This window comes from Garra rufa, chromosome 8, assembly GCF_049309525.1.
Source record: "Garra rufa chromosome 8, GarRuf1.0, whole genome shotgun sequence".
Lineage (NCBI taxonomy): Eukaryota > Metazoa > Chordata > Actinopteri > Cypriniformes > Cyprinidae > Garra > Garra rufa.
Window position 1 is genome coordinate 846,646 of NC_133368.1, and position 15,750 is coordinate 862,395.

At 44.6% G+C, this 15,750-nt stretch overlaps 40 non-coding genes across 40 annotated transcripts; all 40 read right to left on the reverse strand.

Moving 5' to 3' along the window:
- Positions 1–2,996: 2,996 nt before the first annotated feature.
- On the reverse strand, positions 2,997–3,069 carry trnav-uac (transfer RNA valine (anticodon UAC)). The gene has a single exon. It is a non-coding gene; the product is annotated as a tRNA-Val (tRNA).
- A 477-nt stretch (positions 3,070–3,546) lies between these two features.
- On the reverse strand, positions 3,547–3,619 carry trnav-uac (transfer RNA valine (anticodon UAC)). Its single transcript has one exon. It is a non-coding gene; the product is annotated as a tRNA-Val (tRNA).
- Positions 3,620–3,934: 315 nt separating this feature from the next.
- trnav-uac (transfer RNA valine (anticodon UAC)) lies at positions 3,935–4,007 on the reverse strand. Its single transcript has one exon. It is a non-coding gene; the product is annotated as a tRNA-Val (tRNA).
- Positions 4,008–4,481: 474 nt separating this feature from the next.
- Positions 4,482–4,554, reverse strand: trnav-cac (transfer RNA valine (anticodon CAC)). The gene has a single exon. It is a non-coding gene; the product is annotated as a tRNA-Val (tRNA).
- A 124-nt stretch (positions 4,555–4,678) lies between these two features.
- trnav-uac (transfer RNA valine (anticodon UAC)) lies at positions 4,679–4,751 on the reverse strand. Its single transcript has one exon. It is a non-coding gene; the product is annotated as a tRNA-Val (tRNA).
- A 315-nt stretch (positions 4,752–5,066) lies between these two features.
- On the reverse strand, positions 5,067–5,139 carry trnav-uac (transfer RNA valine (anticodon UAC)). Its single transcript has one exon. It is a non-coding gene; the product is annotated as a tRNA-Val (tRNA).
- Positions 5,140–5,619: 480 nt separating this feature from the next.
- Positions 5,620–5,692, reverse strand: trnav-cac (transfer RNA valine (anticodon CAC)). Its single transcript has one exon. It is a non-coding gene; the product is annotated as a tRNA-Val (tRNA).
- A 124-nt stretch (positions 5,693–5,816) lies between these two features.
- On the reverse strand, positions 5,817–5,889 carry trnav-uac (transfer RNA valine (anticodon UAC)). The gene has a single exon. It is a non-coding gene; the product is annotated as a tRNA-Val (tRNA).
- Positions 5,890–6,205: 316 nt separating this feature from the next.
- On the reverse strand, positions 6,206–6,278 carry trnav-uac (transfer RNA valine (anticodon UAC)). Its single transcript has one exon. It is a non-coding gene; the product is annotated as a tRNA-Val (tRNA).
- Positions 6,279–6,402: 124 nt separating this feature from the next.
- Positions 6,403–6,475, reverse strand: trnav-aac (transfer RNA valine (anticodon AAC)). Its single transcript has one exon. It is a non-coding gene; the product is annotated as a tRNA-Val (tRNA).
- A 127-nt stretch (positions 6,476–6,602) lies between these two features.
- Positions 6,603–6,675, reverse strand: trnav-cac (transfer RNA valine (anticodon CAC)). Its single transcript has one exon. It is a non-coding gene; the product is annotated as a tRNA-Val (tRNA).
- A 475-nt stretch (positions 6,676–7,150) lies between these two features.
- Positions 7,151–7,223, reverse strand: trnav-cac (transfer RNA valine (anticodon CAC)). The gene has a single exon. It is a non-coding gene; the product is annotated as a tRNA-Val (tRNA).
- Positions 7,224–7,347: 124 nt separating this feature from the next.
- On the reverse strand, positions 7,348–7,420 carry trnav-aac (transfer RNA valine (anticodon AAC)). Its single transcript has one exon. It is a non-coding gene; the product is annotated as a tRNA-Val (tRNA).
- Positions 7,421–7,736: 316 nt separating this feature from the next.
- Positions 7,737–7,809, reverse strand: trnav-cac (transfer RNA valine (anticodon CAC)). The gene has a single exon. It is a non-coding gene; the product is annotated as a tRNA-Val (tRNA).
- Positions 7,810–7,933: 124 nt separating this feature from the next.
- Positions 7,934–8,006, reverse strand: trnav-aac (transfer RNA valine (anticodon AAC)). Its single transcript has one exon. It is a non-coding gene; the product is annotated as a tRNA-Val (tRNA).
- A 686-nt stretch (positions 8,007–8,692) lies between these two features.
- Positions 8,693–8,765, reverse strand: trnav-aac (transfer RNA valine (anticodon AAC)). The gene has a single exon. It is a non-coding gene; the product is annotated as a tRNA-Val (tRNA).
- A 128-nt stretch (positions 8,766–8,893) lies between these two features.
- trnav-cac (transfer RNA valine (anticodon CAC)) lies at positions 8,894–8,966 on the reverse strand. Its single transcript has one exon. It is a non-coding gene; the product is annotated as a tRNA-Val (tRNA).
- A 124-nt stretch (positions 8,967–9,090) lies between these two features.
- On the reverse strand, positions 9,091–9,163 carry trnav-uac (transfer RNA valine (anticodon UAC)). The gene has a single exon. It is a non-coding gene; the product is annotated as a tRNA-Val (tRNA).
- Positions 9,164–9,282: 119 nt separating this feature from the next.
- On the reverse strand, positions 9,283–9,355 carry trnav-uac (transfer RNA valine (anticodon UAC)). Its single transcript has one exon. It is a non-coding gene; the product is annotated as a tRNA-Val (tRNA).
- A 316-nt stretch (positions 9,356–9,671) lies between these two features.
- trnav-cac (transfer RNA valine (anticodon CAC)) lies at positions 9,672–9,744 on the reverse strand. Its single transcript has one exon. It is a non-coding gene; the product is annotated as a tRNA-Val (tRNA).
- Positions 9,745–9,868: 124 nt separating this feature from the next.
- Positions 9,869–9,941, reverse strand: trnav-aac (transfer RNA valine (anticodon AAC)). Its single transcript has one exon. It is a non-coding gene; the product is annotated as a tRNA-Val (tRNA).
- Positions 9,942–10,068: 127 nt separating this feature from the next.
- On the reverse strand, positions 10,069–10,141 carry trnav-cac (transfer RNA valine (anticodon CAC)). Its single transcript has one exon. It is a non-coding gene; the product is annotated as a tRNA-Val (tRNA).
- Positions 10,142–10,273: 132 nt separating this feature from the next.
- trnav-cac (transfer RNA valine (anticodon CAC)) lies at positions 10,274–10,346 on the reverse strand. Its single transcript has one exon. It is a non-coding gene; the product is annotated as a tRNA-Val (tRNA).
- A 331-nt stretch (positions 10,347–10,677) lies between these two features.
- Positions 10,678–10,750, reverse strand: trnav-cac (transfer RNA valine (anticodon CAC)). The gene has a single exon. It is a non-coding gene; the product is annotated as a tRNA-Val (tRNA).
- A 124-nt stretch (positions 10,751–10,874) lies between these two features.
- Positions 10,875–10,947, reverse strand: trnav-uac (transfer RNA valine (anticodon UAC)). Its single transcript has one exon. It is a non-coding gene; the product is annotated as a tRNA-Val (tRNA).
- Positions 10,948–11,755: 808 nt separating this feature from the next.
- trnav-cac (transfer RNA valine (anticodon CAC)) lies at positions 11,756–11,828 on the reverse strand. The gene has a single exon. It is a non-coding gene; the product is annotated as a tRNA-Val (tRNA).
- A 124-nt stretch (positions 11,829–11,952) lies between these two features.
- On the reverse strand, positions 11,953–12,025 carry trnav-gac (transfer RNA valine (anticodon GAC)). The gene has a single exon. It is a non-coding gene; the product is annotated as a tRNA-Val (tRNA).
- Positions 12,026–12,144: 119 nt separating this feature from the next.
- On the reverse strand, positions 12,145–12,217 carry trnav-uac (transfer RNA valine (anticodon UAC)). The gene has a single exon. It is a non-coding gene; the product is annotated as a tRNA-Val (tRNA).
- A 309-nt stretch (positions 12,218–12,526) lies between these two features.
- Positions 12,527–12,599, reverse strand: trnav-cac (transfer RNA valine (anticodon CAC)). The gene has a single exon. It is a non-coding gene; the product is annotated as a tRNA-Val (tRNA).
- Positions 12,600–12,723: 124 nt separating this feature from the next.
- On the reverse strand, positions 12,724–12,796 carry trnav-aac (transfer RNA valine (anticodon AAC)). Its single transcript has one exon. It is a non-coding gene; the product is annotated as a tRNA-Val (tRNA).
- Positions 12,797–12,923: 127 nt separating this feature from the next.
- trnav-cac (transfer RNA valine (anticodon CAC)) lies at positions 12,924–12,996 on the reverse strand. The gene has a single exon. It is a non-coding gene; the product is annotated as a tRNA-Val (tRNA).
- Positions 12,997–13,128: 132 nt separating this feature from the next.
- Positions 13,129–13,201, reverse strand: trnav-cac (transfer RNA valine (anticodon CAC)). The gene has a single exon. It is a non-coding gene; the product is annotated as a tRNA-Val (tRNA).
- Positions 13,202–13,325: 124 nt separating this feature from the next.
- On the reverse strand, positions 13,326–13,398 carry trnav-uac (transfer RNA valine (anticodon UAC)). The gene has a single exon. It is a non-coding gene; the product is annotated as a tRNA-Val (tRNA).
- An 808-nt stretch (positions 13,399–14,206) lies between these two features.
- On the reverse strand, positions 14,207–14,279 carry trnav-cac (transfer RNA valine (anticodon CAC)). Its single transcript has one exon. It is a non-coding gene; the product is annotated as a tRNA-Val (tRNA).
- Positions 14,280–14,403: 124 nt separating this feature from the next.
- Positions 14,404–14,476, reverse strand: trnav-gac (transfer RNA valine (anticodon GAC)). Its single transcript has one exon. It is a non-coding gene; the product is annotated as a tRNA-Val (tRNA).
- Positions 14,477–14,595: 119 nt separating this feature from the next.
- trnav-uac (transfer RNA valine (anticodon UAC)) lies at positions 14,596–14,668 on the reverse strand. Its single transcript has one exon. It is a non-coding gene; the product is annotated as a tRNA-Val (tRNA).
- A 309-nt stretch (positions 14,669–14,977) lies between these two features.
- trnav-cac (transfer RNA valine (anticodon CAC)) lies at positions 14,978–15,050 on the reverse strand. Its single transcript has one exon. It is a non-coding gene; the product is annotated as a tRNA-Val (tRNA).
- Positions 15,051–15,174: 124 nt separating this feature from the next.
- On the reverse strand, positions 15,175–15,247 carry trnav-aac (transfer RNA valine (anticodon AAC)). The gene has a single exon. It is a non-coding gene; the product is annotated as a tRNA-Val (tRNA).
- Positions 15,248–15,374: 127 nt separating this feature from the next.
- trnav-cac (transfer RNA valine (anticodon CAC)) lies at positions 15,375–15,447 on the reverse strand. Its single transcript has one exon. It is a non-coding gene; the product is annotated as a tRNA-Val (tRNA).
- A 132-nt stretch (positions 15,448–15,579) lies between these two features.
- Positions 15,580–15,652, reverse strand: trnav-cac (transfer RNA valine (anticodon CAC)). Its single transcript has one exon. It is a non-coding gene; the product is annotated as a tRNA-Val (tRNA).
- Positions 15,653–15,750: the final 98 nt, after the last annotated feature.

Below are 15,750 nucleotides of genomic sequence, written 5' to 3' on the forward strand. Positions count from 1 at the left end.
AAGCACAAATGTCAGGGCATGTCAAGACTTCTTCAGGGCCCCAAAACACCTCAGGCCCCAGAGGGTTAAGTAATTCTGGAAAAATCCAACTGCTGTTTCCACCCAGTTTCGAACTGGTGACCTTTCGCGTGTGAGGCGAACGTGATAACCACTACACTATGGAAACCTGCACAAGGAACAGCCAGCAATCTCCTGGGGCCTCATGTACAAAGACTTGTGTTGAATTCATACTAAAACATAGCGTACGGACAAAGCTGTAAATGTGCGTACGCAGTAAAAAAATCAGATGTATGAAACACTGCGTACGCGGAATTCCACGCATATCTCTTTGTACATCTGAATTAACGTGAAATTGAGCGCACATGCACGAGCGCAAAACCCCTCCCTGCCTCCTCCCCCGTATTAATATGGTAATGACTCCACTTTGGCAAAACCAAACGAAAAAGCAAGCAAGAGAAACTTAACAGAATGTGATTTGAAGGTGCTCCTCACCGGTAGACCGGAGAAAAACTGTTATTTGCAAGTTTGTAAAAAAACAAAAACAAAACAAAAACAAAAAATAGAGTGGGAGAGTTTAGCTGACGCGGTTAACGCAGTGGGGTTTGAACATCGCACTGTGAACGAATTAAAAAAGAAATGGTCCGATGTAAAGGTGCAGGTGGAGAACAGTGGCGACTTAGCCTACGTTTCAGCGCATCAGTCAGAGTCATAGAGCGCAAGCAGATGAACATCGTTGTCTTGTAACGGTAAAATATCTTGTTTGAATAAGTGCAACGTTGTCTTTATGAAATAAACAATAGTAGGCCTATGTCTATAAAGGTTCATATAATGCCTCACCACACGGTGTGATGTTGACATAATGTGATTTAGTTTGACACAAAGCAACCGAGTGATCCTTGTCAGCAAAGATATTTACATACCCTCTATATGTATATTATCTGTATAAAAGTTATTAATACTAATTAAATATAAAATAAGAATATTATTGTGTGTTATTTTTTTGGTGGTGGAGGGGTTGGGGGGGTGCCCTTTTTCAGTTTCAGCACATGCCCCTCAAAAGGTCTGTTCACGGCTCTGGTGCCACCGGCATTTCAGCTGCCAAATCGCCCGCTCTACAAGTGCGAGAATGGGCATCATTGTATCTGCGCTCTTGGTCAGTTTGTGGGTTGTTGAGGGGGGTTAACAGCCACGTCTTTAATGGATAACCGCGATCTCCTGATATGCAGTTAAATAATTACGCTCAATAAAATAAAATAAAGTAAAACTTAGCTGTTTCCGATTCACGTATCCAAATTGTTCTTCAGATGGCGCCTTTATAGCAATGTCCGTGCAGTCGATCGCTTGCGCTTACATTAGGATAACCGGTGATCGCTGCAAATTGCGCTTTGTTTGGCTGGTCAACTGCATGGTATGGAAATCTTATATACCTGCTAGACATGCGGATGATCCCGTCCCATACAGCTGGCATTGCACGGCTCAAAGACGACTGGCTTAACCCCGAGCGATCTGCCAGTTCCCTTTGGAAAGAACAATTTGCCAGGAAACCAAGCGTTATCAGCACCTGTAAGGGAACGGGTAATGCGTGGCTCCTCGCTGTCTCCAAATTTGGACCCAACTCAGCAAAGAGCTCCAAGAGGATAGCTCTTGGAAATCTGAAACAGCTTATAAGCCAGTCATCATCGTGGGCCAGAAAATCACTGTGATCCCTAAAAACGCGTTCCCTTCTGATTTGGCCATTGACAATGTCCTCCAATAAGGCCAACACTGCCATTGCCATAGACTAAGGGATGTATACATTTGCAAATGCTTTTATATGTTCTAAATCACATAATTGGTAGAAAAATATTGTCTCAATTAACCCATTTTATCAATTATAAATTAATAGCAATGTTTTCCACATGTGTTGGTGCGATACTTTGTAGTGTGCAATTTAAAATAATTGCCTCTAGGAGTCGCCAAGGGAAATAAAACAAACACACGCACAAAAAATACACGTACGCCAGACATGGAGTTGGCGTGGATCAACGCACATTCTCACGTTAATTTCATCGTTAGTAAATCCAAACGTGAGCGTGAAATCTGGCGTACGCAAAGTTTTTGTGCGTACGCAGCGTTGATACATGAGGCCCCTGGTGATCGCTTGTTATTTTGTTAACGTACATTGCAACAGACCCTGACAAAGAAAGCAATAGATCCCTACTTAAGTAATTCTGGAAAAATCCAACTGCTGTTTCCACCCAGTTTCGAACTGGGGACCTTTCGCGTGTGATGTGATGTGATGTGACTCCACAGTTCTTTTAACACCACTTGGCAGAAGGCCTTTGTAGCGTTAACGAAGAAAGCAACAGATCCCTACTTAAGAAATTTAGGAAAAAGCCAATAGCTGTTTTAGCACAGTTTCGAACTGGTGACCTTTCGCGTGTTAGGCGAACGTGATGACCACTATACTACAGAAACTTGTGCAAAGAAGACAGCCAGCAATCTCCTGGTGATCGCTTGTTATTTTGTTAACGTACATTGCAACAGACCCTGACAAAGAAAGCAATAGATCCCTACTTAAGTAATTCTGGAAAAAGCCAACTGCTGTTTCCCTCCTCTGACGTCGCAATCAGTTCATGTTTTCCCACAAAAGAGAAACATTGTTTCTGCTCGGTTTCGAACCGAGGACCTTTCGCGTGTGATGTGATGTGACTCCACAGTTCTTTTAACACCTCTTGGCAGAAGGCCTTTGTAGCGTTAACGAAGAAAGCAACAGATCCCTACTTAAGAAATTTAGGAAAAAGCCAATAGCTGTTTTAGCACAGTTTCGAACTGTGACCTTTCGCGTGTGAGGCGAAAGTCAAAACCATTACGCTACAGAAACTTGTGCAGAGAAGACAGCCAGCAATCTCCTGGTGATCGCTTGTTATTTTGTTAACATACATTGCAAACAGATCCTGACCCTGACAAAGAAAGCAATAGATCCCTACTTAAGTAATTCTGGAAAAGCCATCTGCTGTTTCCACCCAGTTTCGAACTGGGGACCTTTCGCGTGTAAGGCAAACGTGATAACCACTACACTATGGAAACCTGCACAAGGAACAGCCAGCAATCTCCTCGTGATGGCTTGCTGAAGAGCGGATAAAAGAAGAGATAACTAAATCCCTCCTCTGACGTCGCAATCAGTTCATGTTTTCCCACAAAAGAGAAACATTGCTTCTGCTCGGTTTCGAACCGAGGACCTTTCGCGTGTGATGTGATGTGATGTGACTCCACAGTTCCTTTAACACCTCTTGGCAGAAGGCCTTTGTAGCGTTAACGAAGAAAGCAACAGATCCCTACTTAAGAAATTTAGGAAAAAGCCAATAGCTGTTTTAGCACAGTTTCGAACTGGGGACCTTTCGCGTGTGAGGCGAACGTGATAACCACTACACTATGGAAACCTGCACAAGGAACAGCCAGCAATCTCCTCGTGATCGCTTGCTGAAGAGCGGATAAAAGAAGAGATAACTAAATCGGTCCTCTGACGTCGCAATTAGTTCATGTTTTCCCACAAAACAGAAACATTGTTTCTGCCCGGTTTCGAACCGAGGACCTTTCGCGTGTAAGGCGAACGTGATGACCACTACACTACAGAAACTTGATGTGATTCCACAGTTCTTTTAACACCGCTTGGCAGAAGGCCTTTGTATCGTTAACGAAGAAAGCAACAGATCCCTACTTAAGAAATTTAGGAAAAAGCCAATAGCTGTTTTAGCACAGTTTCGAACTGTGACCTTTCGCGTGTGAGGCGAAAGTCAAAACCATTACGCTACAGAAACTTGTGCAGAGAAGACAGCCAGCAATCTCCTGGTGATCGCTTGTTATTTTGTTAACGTACATTGCAAACAGACCCTGACCCTGACAAAGAAAGCAATAGATCCCTACTTAAGTAGTAATGGAAAAAGCCTACTGCTATTTCCACCCAGTTTCGAACTGGGGACCTTTCGCGTGTAAGGCGAACGTGATAACCACTACACTATGGAAACCTGCACAAGGAACAGCCAGCAATCTCCTCGTGATCGCTTGCTGAAGAGCGGATAAAAGAAGAGATAACTAAATCCCTCCTCTGACGTCGCAATCAGTTCATGTTTTCCCACAAAAGAGAAACATTGTTTCTGCTCGGTTTCGAACCGAGGACCTTTCGCGTGTGATGTGATGTGACTCCACAGTTCTTTTAACACCTCTTGGCAGAAGGCCTTTGTAGCGTTAACGAAGAAAGCAACAGATCCCTACTTAAGAAATTTAGGAAAAAGCCAATAGCTGTTTTAGCACAGTTTCGAACTGTGACCTTTCGCGTGTGAGGCGAAAGTCAAAACCATTACGCTACAGAAACTTGTGCAGAGAAGACAGCCAGCAATCTCCTGGTGATCGCTTGTTATTTTGTTAACGTACATTGCAACAGACCCTGACAAAGAAAGCAATAGATCCCTACTTAAGTAATTCTGGAAAAAGCCAACCGTTGTTTCCACCCAGTTTCGAACTGGGGACCTTTCGCGTGTGAGGCGAACGTGATAACCACTACACTATGGAAACCTGCACAAGGAACAGCCAGCAATCTCCTCGTGATCGCTTGCTGAAGAGCGGATAAAAGAAGAGATAACTAAATCGGTCCTCTGACGTCGCAATTAGTTCATGTTTTCCCACAAAACAGAAACATTGTTTCTGCTCGGTTTCGAACCGAGGACCTTTCGCGTGTAAGGCGAACGTGATGACCACTACACTACAGAAACTTGATGTGACTCCACAGTTCTTTTAACACCTCTTGGCAGAAGGCCTTTGTAGCGTTAACGAAGAAAGCAACAGATCCCTACTTAAGAAATTTAGGAAAAAGCCAATAGCTGTTTTAGCACAGTTTCGAACTGGTGACCTTTCGCGTGTGAGGCGAAAGTCAAAACCATTACGCTACAGAAACTTGTGCAGAGAAGACAGCCAGCAATCTCCTGGTGATCGCTTGTTATTTTGTTAACATACATTGCAAACAGATCCTGACCCTGACAAAGAAAGCAATAGATCCCTACTTAAGTAATTCTGGAAAAGCCATCTGCTGTTTCCACCCAGTTTCGAACTGGGGACCTTTCGCGTGTAAGGCGAACGTGATAACCACTACACTATGGAAACCTGCACAAGGAACAGCCAGCAATCTCCTCGTGATCGCTTGCTGAAGAGCAGATAAAAGAAGAGATAACTAAATCCCTCCTCTGACGTCGCAATCAGTTCATGTTTTCCCACAAAAGAGAAACATTGCTTCTGCTCGGTTTCGAACCGAGGACCTTTCGCGTGTGATGTGATGTGATGTGACTCCACAGTTCCTTTAACACCTCTTGGCAGAAGGCCTTTGTAGCGTTAACGAAGAAAGCAACAGATCCCTACTTAAGAAATTTAGGAAAAAGCCAATAGCTGTTTTAGCACAGTTTCGAACTGGTGACCTTTCGCGTGTGAGGCGAAAGTCAAAACCATTACGCTACAGAAACTTGTGCAGAGAAGACAGCCAGCAATCTCCTGGTGATCGCTTGTTATTTTGTTAACGTACATTGCAACAGACCCTGACAAAGAAAGCAATAGATCCCTACTTAAGTAATTCTGGAAAAAGCCAACCGTTGTTTCCACCCAGTTTCGAACTGGGGACCTTTCGCGTGTGAGGCGAACGTGATAACCACTACACTATGGAAACCTGCACAAGGAACAGCCAGCAATCTCCTCGTGATCGCTTGCTGAAGAGCGGATAAAAGAAGAGATAACTAAATCGGTCCTCTGACGTCGCAATTAGTTCATGTTTTCCCACAAAACAGAAACATTGTTTCTGCTCGGTTTCGAACCGAGGACCTTTCGCGTGTAAGGCGAACGTGATGACCACTACACTACAGAAACTTGATGTGACTCCACAGTTCTTTTAACACCTCTTGGCAGAAGGCCTTTGTAGCGTGAACGAAGAAAGCAACAGATCCCTACTTAAGAAATTTAGGAAAAAGCCAATAGCTGTTTTAGCACAGTTTCGAACTGGTGACCTTTCGCGTGTGAGGCGAAAGTCAAAACCATTACGCTACAGAAACTTGTGCAGAGAAGACAGCCAGCAATCTCCTGGTGATAGCTTGTTATTTTGTTAACGTACATTGCAAACAGACTCTGACCCTGACAAAGAAAGCAATAGATCCCTACTTAAGTAATTCTGGAAAAAGCCATCTGCTGTTTCCACCCAGTTTCGAACTGGGGACCTTTCGCGTGTAAGGCGAACGTGATAACCACTACACTATGGAAACCTGCACAAGGAACAGCCAGCAATCTCCTCGTGATCGCTTGCTGAAGAGCGGATAAAAGAAGAGATAACTAAATCCCTCCTCTGACGTCGCAATCAGTTCATGTTTTCCCACAAAAGAGAAACATTGTTTCTGCTCGGTTTCGAACCGAGGACCTTTCGCGTGTTAGGCGAACGTGATGACCACTACACTACAGAAACTTGTGCAGAGAAGACAGCCAGCAATCTCCTGGTGATCGCTTGTTATTTTGTTAACGTACATTGCAACAGACCCTGACAAAGAAAGCAATAGATCCCTACTTAAGTAATTCTGGAAAAAGCCAACCGTTGTTTCCACCCAGTTTCGAACTGGGGACCTTTCGCGTGTGAGGCGAACGTGATAACCACTACACTATGGAAACCTGCACAAGGAACAGCCAGCAATCTCCTCGTGATCGCTTGCTGAAGAGCGGATAAAAGAAGAGATAACTAAATCCCTCCTCTGACGTCGCAATCAGTACATGTTTTCCCACAAAAGAGAAACATTGTTTCTGCTCGGTTTCGAACCGAGGACCTTTCGCGTGTGATGTGATGTGACTCCACAGTTCTTTTAACACCTCTTGGCAGAAGGCCTTTGTAGCGTTAACGAAGAAAGCAACAGATCCCTACTTAAGAAATTTAGGAAAAAGCCAATAGCTGTTTTAGCACAGTTTCGAACTGGTGACCTTTCGCGTGTGAGGCGAAAGTCAAAACCATTACGCTACAGAAACTTGTGCAGAGAAGACAGCCAGCAATCTCCTGGTGATCGCTTGTTATTTTGTTAACGTACATTGCAACAGACCCTGACAAAGAAAGCAATAGATCCCTACTTAAGTAATTCTGGAAAAAGCCAACTGTTGTTTCCACCCAGTTTCGAACTGGGGACCTTTCGCGTGTGAGGCGAACGTGATAACCACTACACTATGGAAACCTGCACAAGGAACAGCCAGCAATCTCCTCGTGATCGCTTGCTGAAGAGCGGATAAAAGAAGAGATAACTAAATCCCTCCTCTGACGTCGCAATCAGTTCATGTTTTCCCACAATAGAGAAACATTGTTTCTGCTCGGTTTCGAACCGAGGACCTTTCGCGTGTTAGGCGAATGTGATGACCACTACACTACAGAAACTTGATGTGACTCCACAGTTCTTTTAACACCGCTTGGCAGAAGGCCTTTGTAGCGTTAACGAAGAAAGCAACAGATCCCTACTTAAGAAATTTAGGAAAAAGCCAATAGCTGTTTTAGCACAGTTTCGAACTGGTGACCTTTCGCGTGTGAGGCGAAAGTCAAAACCATTACGCTACAGAAACTTGTGCAGAGAAGAAAGCCAGCAATCTACTGGTGATGGCTTGTTATTTTGTTAACATACATTGCAAACAGATCCTGACCCTGACAAAGAAAGCAATAGATCCCTACTTAAGTAATTCTGGAAAAAGCCAACTGCTGTTTCCACCCAGTTTCGAACTGGGGACCTTTCGCGTGTGAGGCGAACGTGATAACCACTACACTATGGAAACCTGCACAAGGAACGGCCAGCAATCTCCTCGTGATCGCTTGCTGAAGAGCGGATAAAAGAAGAGATAACTAAATCCCTCCTCTGACGTCGCAATCAGTTCATGTTTTCCCACAATAGAGAAACATTGTTTCCGCTCGGTTTCGAACCGAGGACCTTTCGCGTGTTAGGCGAACGTGATGACCACTACACTACAGAAACTTGTGCAGAGAAGACAGCCAGCAATCTCCTGGTGATCGCTTGTTATTTTGTTAACGTACATTGCAACAGACCCTGACAAAGAAAGCAATAGATCCTTAAGAGATTGATACTTAAGAAATTTAGAAAAAAGCCAATAGCTGTTTTAGCACAGTTTCGAACTGGTGACCTTTCGCGTGTGATGTGATGTGACTCCACAGTTCTTTTAACACCTCTTGGCAGAAGGCCTTTGTAGCGTTAACGAAGAAAGCAACAGATCCCTACTTAAGAAATTTAGGAAAAAGCCAATAGCTGTTTTAACACAGTTTCGAACTGGTGACCTTTCGCGTGTGAGGCGAAAGTCAAAACCATTACGCTACAGAAACTTGTGCAGAGAAGACAGCCAGCAATCTCTTGGTGATCGCTTGTTATTTTGTTAACGTACATTGCAACAGACCCTGACAAAGAAAGCAATAGATCCCTACTTAAGTAATTCTGGAAAAAGCCAACTGTTGTTTCCACCCAGTTTCGAAATGGGGACCTTTCGCGTGTGAGGCGAACGTGATAACCACTACACTATGGAAACCTGCACAAGGAACAGCCAGCAATCTCCTCGTGATCGCTTGCTGAAGAGCGGATAAAAGAAGAGATAACTAAATCGGTCCTCTGACGTCGCAATTAGTTCATGTTTTCCCACAAAAGAGAAACATTGTTTCTGCTCGGTTTCGAACCGAGGACCTTTCGCGTGTTAGGCGAACGTGATGACCACTACACTACAGAAACTTGTGCAGACAAGACAGCCAGCAATCTCCTGGTGATCGCTTGTTATTTTGTTAACGTACATTGGAAACAGACCCTGACAAAGAAAGCAATAGATCCCTACTTAAGTAATTCTGGAAAAAGCCAACCGTTGTTTCCACCCAGTTTCGAACTGGGGACCTTTCGCGTGTGAGGCGAACGTGATAACCACTACACTATGGAAACCTGCACAAGGAACAGCCAGCAATCTCCTCGTGATCGCTTGCTGAAGATCGGATAAAAGAAGAGATAACTAAATCGGTCCTCTGACGTCGCAATTAGTTCATGTTTTCCCACAAAACAGAAACATTGTTTCTGCTCGGTTTCGAACCGAGGACCTTTCGCGTGTAAGGCGAACGTGATGACCACTACACTACAGAAACTTAAGTAATTCTGGAAAAAGCCTCGTGATCGCTTGCTGAAGAGCGGATAAAAGAAGAGATAACTAAATCGGTCCTCTGACGTCGCAATTAGTTCATGTTTTCCCACAAAACAGAAATATTGTTTCTGCTCGGTTTCGAACCGAGGACCTTTCGCATGTAAGGCGAACGTGATGACCACTACACTACAGAAACTTGATGTGACTCCACAGTTCTTTTAACACCTCTTGGCAGAAGGCCTTTGTAGCGTTAACGAAGAAAGCAACAGATCCCTACTTAAGAAATTTAGGAAAAAGCCAATAGCTGTTTTAGCACAGTTTCGAACTGGTGACCTTTCGCGTGTGAGGCGAAAGTCAAAACCATTACGCTACAGAAACTTGTGCAGAGAAGACAGCCAGCAATCTACTGGTGATCGCTTGTTATTTTGTTAACATACATTGCAAACAGATCCTGACCCTGACAAAGAAAGCAATAGATCCCTACTTAAGTAATTCTGGAGAAAGCCAACTGCTGTTTCCACCCAGTTTCGAACTGGGGACCTTTCGCGTGTGAGGCGAACGTGATAACCACTACACTATGGAAACCTGCACAAGGAACAGCCAGCAATCTCCTCGTGATCGCTTGCTGAAGAGCGGATAAAAGAAGAGATAACTAAATCCCTCCTCTGACGTCGCAATCAGTTCATGTTTTCCCACAATAGAGAAACATTGTTTCCGCTCGGTTTCGAACCGAGGACCTTTCGCGTGTTAGGCGAACGTGATGACCACTACACTACAGAAACTTGTGCAGAGAAGACAGCCAGCAATCTCCTGGTGATCGCTTGTTATTTTGTTAACGTACATTGCAACAGACCCTGACAAAGAAAGCAATAGATCCCTACTTAAGTAATTCTGGAAAAAGCCAACCGTTGTTTCCACCCAGTTTCGAACTGGGGACCTTTCGCGTGTGAGGCGAACGTGATAACCACTACACTATGGAAACCTGCACAAGGAACAGCCAGCAATCTCCTGGTGATCGCTTGTTATTTTGTTAACGTACATTGCAAACAGACCCTGACCCTGACAAAGAAAGCAATAGATCCCTACTTAAGTAGGTAGGGAAAAAGCCAACCGTTGTTTCCACCCAGTTTCGAACTGGGGACCTTTCGCGTGTGAGGCGAACGTGATAACCACTACACTATGGAAACCTGCACAAGGAACAGCCAGCAATCTCCTCGTGATCGCTTGCTGAAGAGCGGATAAAAGAAGAGATAACTAAATCCCTCCTCTGACGTCGCAATCAGTTCATGTTTTCCCACAATAGAGAAACATTGTTTCCGCTCGGTTTCGAACCGAGGACCTTTCGCGTGTGAGGCGAAAGTCAAAACCATTACGCTACAGAAACTTGTGCAGAGAAGACAGCCAGCATTCTCCTGGTGATCGCTTGTTATTTTGTTAACGTACATTGCAAACAGACCCTGACCCTGACAAAGAAAGCAATAGATCCCTACTTAAGTAGGTAGGGAAAAAGCCAACCGTTGTTTCCACCCAGTTTCGAACTGGGGACCTTTCGCGTGTGAGGCGAACGTGATAACCACTACACTATGGAAACCTGCACAAGGAACAGCCAGCAATCTCCTCGTGATCGCTTGCTGAAGAGCGGATAAAAGAAGAGATAACTAAATCGGTCCTCTGACGTCGCAATTAGTTCATGTTTTCCCACAAAACAGAAACATTGTTTCTGCTCGGTTTCAAACCGAGGACCTTTCGCGTGTAAGTCGAACGTGATGACCACTACACTACAGAAACTTGACGTGACTCCACAGTTCTTTTAACACCTCTTGGCAGAAGGCCTTTGTAGCGTTAACGAAGAAAGCAAAAGATCCCTACTTAAGAAATTTAGGAAAAAGCCAATAGCTGTTTTAGCACAGTTTCGAACTGGTGACCTTTCGCGTGTGAGGCGAAAGTCAAAACCATTACGCTACAGAAACTTGTGCAGAGAAGACAGCCAGCAATCTCCTGGTGATCGCTTGTTATTTTGTTAACGTACATTGCAACAGACCCTGACAAAGAAAGCAATAGATCCCTACTTAAAGGTTGTATCAGCGATTTCTAGCCTAAAACATAAAGTGTCAATTTCAGCTGACCTTTCTTCACGATCCGCTCGCTGCCTGCCCCATAAATTGTCTGTGAAAAAAACGCGTCTCTCTGGTCAGCCTAGGGTCCGAGATATGCCAAAAAAACAATCGCCACTACCAACCTTTCCACACATAAACAAACATTGTTCCAACCAATGAGCGTCAGGGGTTTGGTGTTGTGGACTTTCCTACTGGTGCAGGGATATGAGGGAGGCGGAGCGAAAGTCCACAACACCAAACCCCTGACGCTGATTGGTTGGAACAATGTTTGTTTATGTGTGGAAAGGTTGGTAGTGCCGATTGTTTTTTTGGCATATCTCGGACCCTAGGCTGACCAGAGAGACGCGGTTTTTTCACAGACAATTTATGGGGCAGGCAGCGAGCGGATCGTGATGAAAGGTCAGCTGAAATTGACACTTTGTTTTCAGCCTAGAAATCGCTGATACAACCTTTAAGTAATTCTGGAAAAAGCCAACTGTTGTTTCCACCCAGTTTCGAACTGGGGACCTTTCGCGTGTGAGGCGAACGTGATAACCACTACACTATGGAAACCTGCACAAGGAATAGCCAGCAATCTCCTGGTGATCGCTTGCTGAAGAGCGGATAAAAGAAGAGATAACTAAATCGGTCCTCTGACGTCGCAATTAGTTCATGTTTTCCCACAAAACAGAAACATTGTTTCTGCTCGGTTTCGAACCGAGGACCTTTCGCGTGTCAGGCGAACGTGATGACCACTACACTACAGAAACTTAAGTAATTCTGGAAAAAGCCTCGTGATCGCTTGCTGAAGAGCGGATAAAAGAAGAGATAACTAAATCGGTCCTCTGACGTCGCAATTAGTTCATGTTTTCCCACAAAACAGAAACATTGTTTCTGCTCGGTTTCGAACCGAGGACCTTTCGCGTGTAAGGCGAATGTGATGACCACTACACTACAGAAACTTGATGTGACTCCACAGTTCTTTTAACACCTCTTGGCAGAAGGACTTTGTAGCGTTAACGAAGAAAGCAACAGATCCCTACTTAAGAAATTTAGGAAAAAGCCAATAGCTGTTTTAGCACAGTTTCGAACTGGTGACCTTTCGCGTGTGAGGCGAAAGTCAAAACCATTACGCTACAGAAACTTGTGCAGAGAAGACAGCCAGCAATCTCCTGGTGATCGCTTGTTATTTTGTTAACGTACATTGCAACAGACCCTGACAAAGAAAGCAATAGATCCCTACTTAAGTAATTCTGGAAAAAGCCAACTGCTGTTTCCACCCAGTTTCGAACTGGGGACCTTTCGCGTGTGAGGCGAACGTGATAACCACTACACTATGGAAACCTGCACAAGGAACAGCCAGCAATCTCCTCGTGATCGCTTGCTGAAGAGCGGATAAAAGAAGAGATAACTAAATCCCTCCTCTGACGTCGCAATCAGTTCATGTTTTCCCACAATATAGAAACATTGTTTCCGCTCGGTTTCGAACCGAGGACCTTTCGCGTGTTAGGCGAACGTGATGACCACTACACTACAGAAACTTGTGCAGAGAAGACAGCCAGCAATCTCCTGGTGATCGCTTGTTATTTTGTTAACGTACATTGCAACAGACCCTGACAAAGAAAGCAATAGATCCCTACTTAAGTAATTCTGGAAAAAGCCAACCGCTGTTTCCACCCAGTTTCGAACTGGGGACCTTTCGCGTGTGAGGCGAACGTGATAACCACTACACTATGGAAACCTGCACAAGGAACAGCCAGCAATCTCCTGGTGATCGCTTGTTATTTTGTTAACGTACATTGCAAACAGACCCTGACCCTGACAAAGAAAGCAATAGATCCCTACTTAAGTAGGTAGGGAAAAAGCCAACCGTTGTTTCCACCCAGTTTCGAACTGGGGACCTTTCGCGTGTGAGGCGAACGTGATAACCACTACACTATGGAAACCTGCACAAAGAACAGCCAGCAATCTCCTCGTGATCGCTTGCTGAAGAGCGGATAAAAGAAGAGATAACTAAATCGGTCCTCTGACGTCGCAATTAGTTCATGTTTTCCCACAAAACAGAAACATTGTTTCTGCTCGGTTTCGAACCGAGGACCTTTCGCGTGTAAGGCGAACGTGATGACCACTACACTACAGAAACTTGATGTGACTCCACAGTTCTTTTAACACCTCTTGGCAGAAGGCCTTTGTAGCGTTAACGAAGAAAGCAACAGATCCCTACTTAAGAAATTTAGGAAAAAGCCAATAGCTGTTTTAGCACAGTTTCGAACTGGTGACCTTTCGCGTGTGAGGCGAAAGTCAAAACCATTACGCTACAGAAACTTGTGCAGAGAAGACAGCCAGCAATCTCCTGGTGATCGCTTGTTATTTTGTTAACGTACATTGCAACAGACCCTGACAAAGAAAGCAATAGATCCCTACTTAAAGGTTGTATCAGCGATTTCTAGCCTAAAACATAAAGTGTCAATTTCAGCTGACCTTTCTTCACGATCCGCTCGCTGCCTGCCCCATAAATTGTCTGTGAAAAAAACGCGTCTCTCTGGTCAGCCTAGGGTCCGAGATATGCCAAAAAAACAATCGCCACTACCAACCTTTCCACACATAAACAAACATTGTTCCAACCAATGAGCGTCAGGGGTTTGGTGTTGTGGACTTTCCTACTGGTGCAGGGATATGAGGGAGGCGGAGCGAAAGTCCACAACACCAAACCCCTGACGCTGATTGGTTGGAACAATGTTTGTTTATGTGTGGAAAGGTTGGTAGTGCCGATTGTTTTTTTGGCATATCTCGGACCCTAGGCTGACCAGAGAGACGCGGTTTTTTCACAGACAATTTATGGGGCAGGCAGCGAGCGGATCGTGATGAAAGGTCAGCTGAAATTGACACTTTGTTTTCAGCCTAGAAATCGCTGATACAACCTTTAAGTAATTCTGGAAAAAGCCAACTGTTGTTTCCACCCAGTTTCGAACTGGGGACCTTTCGCGTGTGAGGCGAACGTGATAACCACTACACTATGGAAACCTGCACAAGGAATAGCCAGCAATCTCCTGGTGATCGCTTGCTGAAGAGCGGATAAAAGAAGAGATAACTAAATCGGTCCTCTGACGTCGCAATTAGTTCATGTTTTCCCACAAAACAGAAACATTGTTTCTGCTCGGTTTCGAACCGAGGACCTTTCGCGTGTCAGGCGAACGTGATGACCACTACACTACAGAAACTTAAGTAATTCTGGAAAAAGCCTCGTGATCGCTTGCTGAAGAGCGGATAAAAGAAGAGATAACTAAATCGGTCCTCTGACGTCGCAATTAGTTCATGTTTTCCCACAAAACAGAAACATTGTTTCTGCTCGGTTTCGAACCGAGGACCTTTCGCGTGTAAGGCGAATGTGATGACCACTACACTACAGAAACTTGATGTGACTCCACAGTTCTTTTAACACCTCTTGGCAGAAGGACTTTGTAGCGTTAACGAAGAAAGCAACAGATCCCTACTTAAGAAATTTAGGAAAAAGCCAATAGCTGTTTTAGCACAGTTTCGAACTGGTGACCTTTCGCGTGTGAGGCGAAAGTCAAAACCATTACGCTACAGAAACTTGTGCAGAGAAGACAGCCAGCAATCTCCTGGTGATCGCTTGTTATTTTGTTAACGTACATTGTAACAGACCCTGACAAAGAAAGCAATAGATCCCTACTTAAGTAATTCTGGAAAAAGCCAACCGTTGTTTCCACCCAGTTTCGAACTGGGGACCTTTCGCGTGTGAGGCGAACGTGATAACCACTACACTATGGAAACCTGCACAAGGAACAGCCAGCAATCTCCTCGTGATCGCTTGCTGAAGAGCGGATAAAAGAAGAGATAACTAAATCCCTCCTCTGACGTCGCAATCAGTTCATGTTTTCCCACAAAAGAGAAACATTGTTTCTGCTCGGTTTCGAACCGAGAACCTTTCGCGTGTTAGGCGAACGTGATGACCACTACACTACAGAAACTTGTGCAGAGAAGACAGCCAGCAAGCTCCTGGTGATCGCTTGTTATTTTGTTAACGTACATTGCAACAGACCCTGACAAAGAAAGCAATAGATCCCTACTTAAGTAATTCTGGAAAAAGCCAACCGCTGTTTCCACCCAGTTTCGAACTGGGGACCTTTCGCGTGTGAGGCGAACGTGATAACCACTACACTATGGAAACCTGCACAAGGAACAGCCAGCAATCTCCTGGTGATCGCTTGTTATTTTGTTAACGTACATTGGAAACAGACCCTGACCCTGACAAAGAAAGCAATAGATCCCTACTTAAGTAATTCTGGAAAAAGCCAACCGTTGTTTCCACCCAGTTTCGAACTGGGGACCTTTCGCGTGTGAGGCGAACGTGATAACCACTACACTATGGAAACCTGCACAAGGAACAGCCAGCAATCTCCTCGTGATCGCTTGCTGAAGAGCGGATAAAAGAAGAGATAACTAAATCGGTCCTCTGACGTCGCAATTAGTT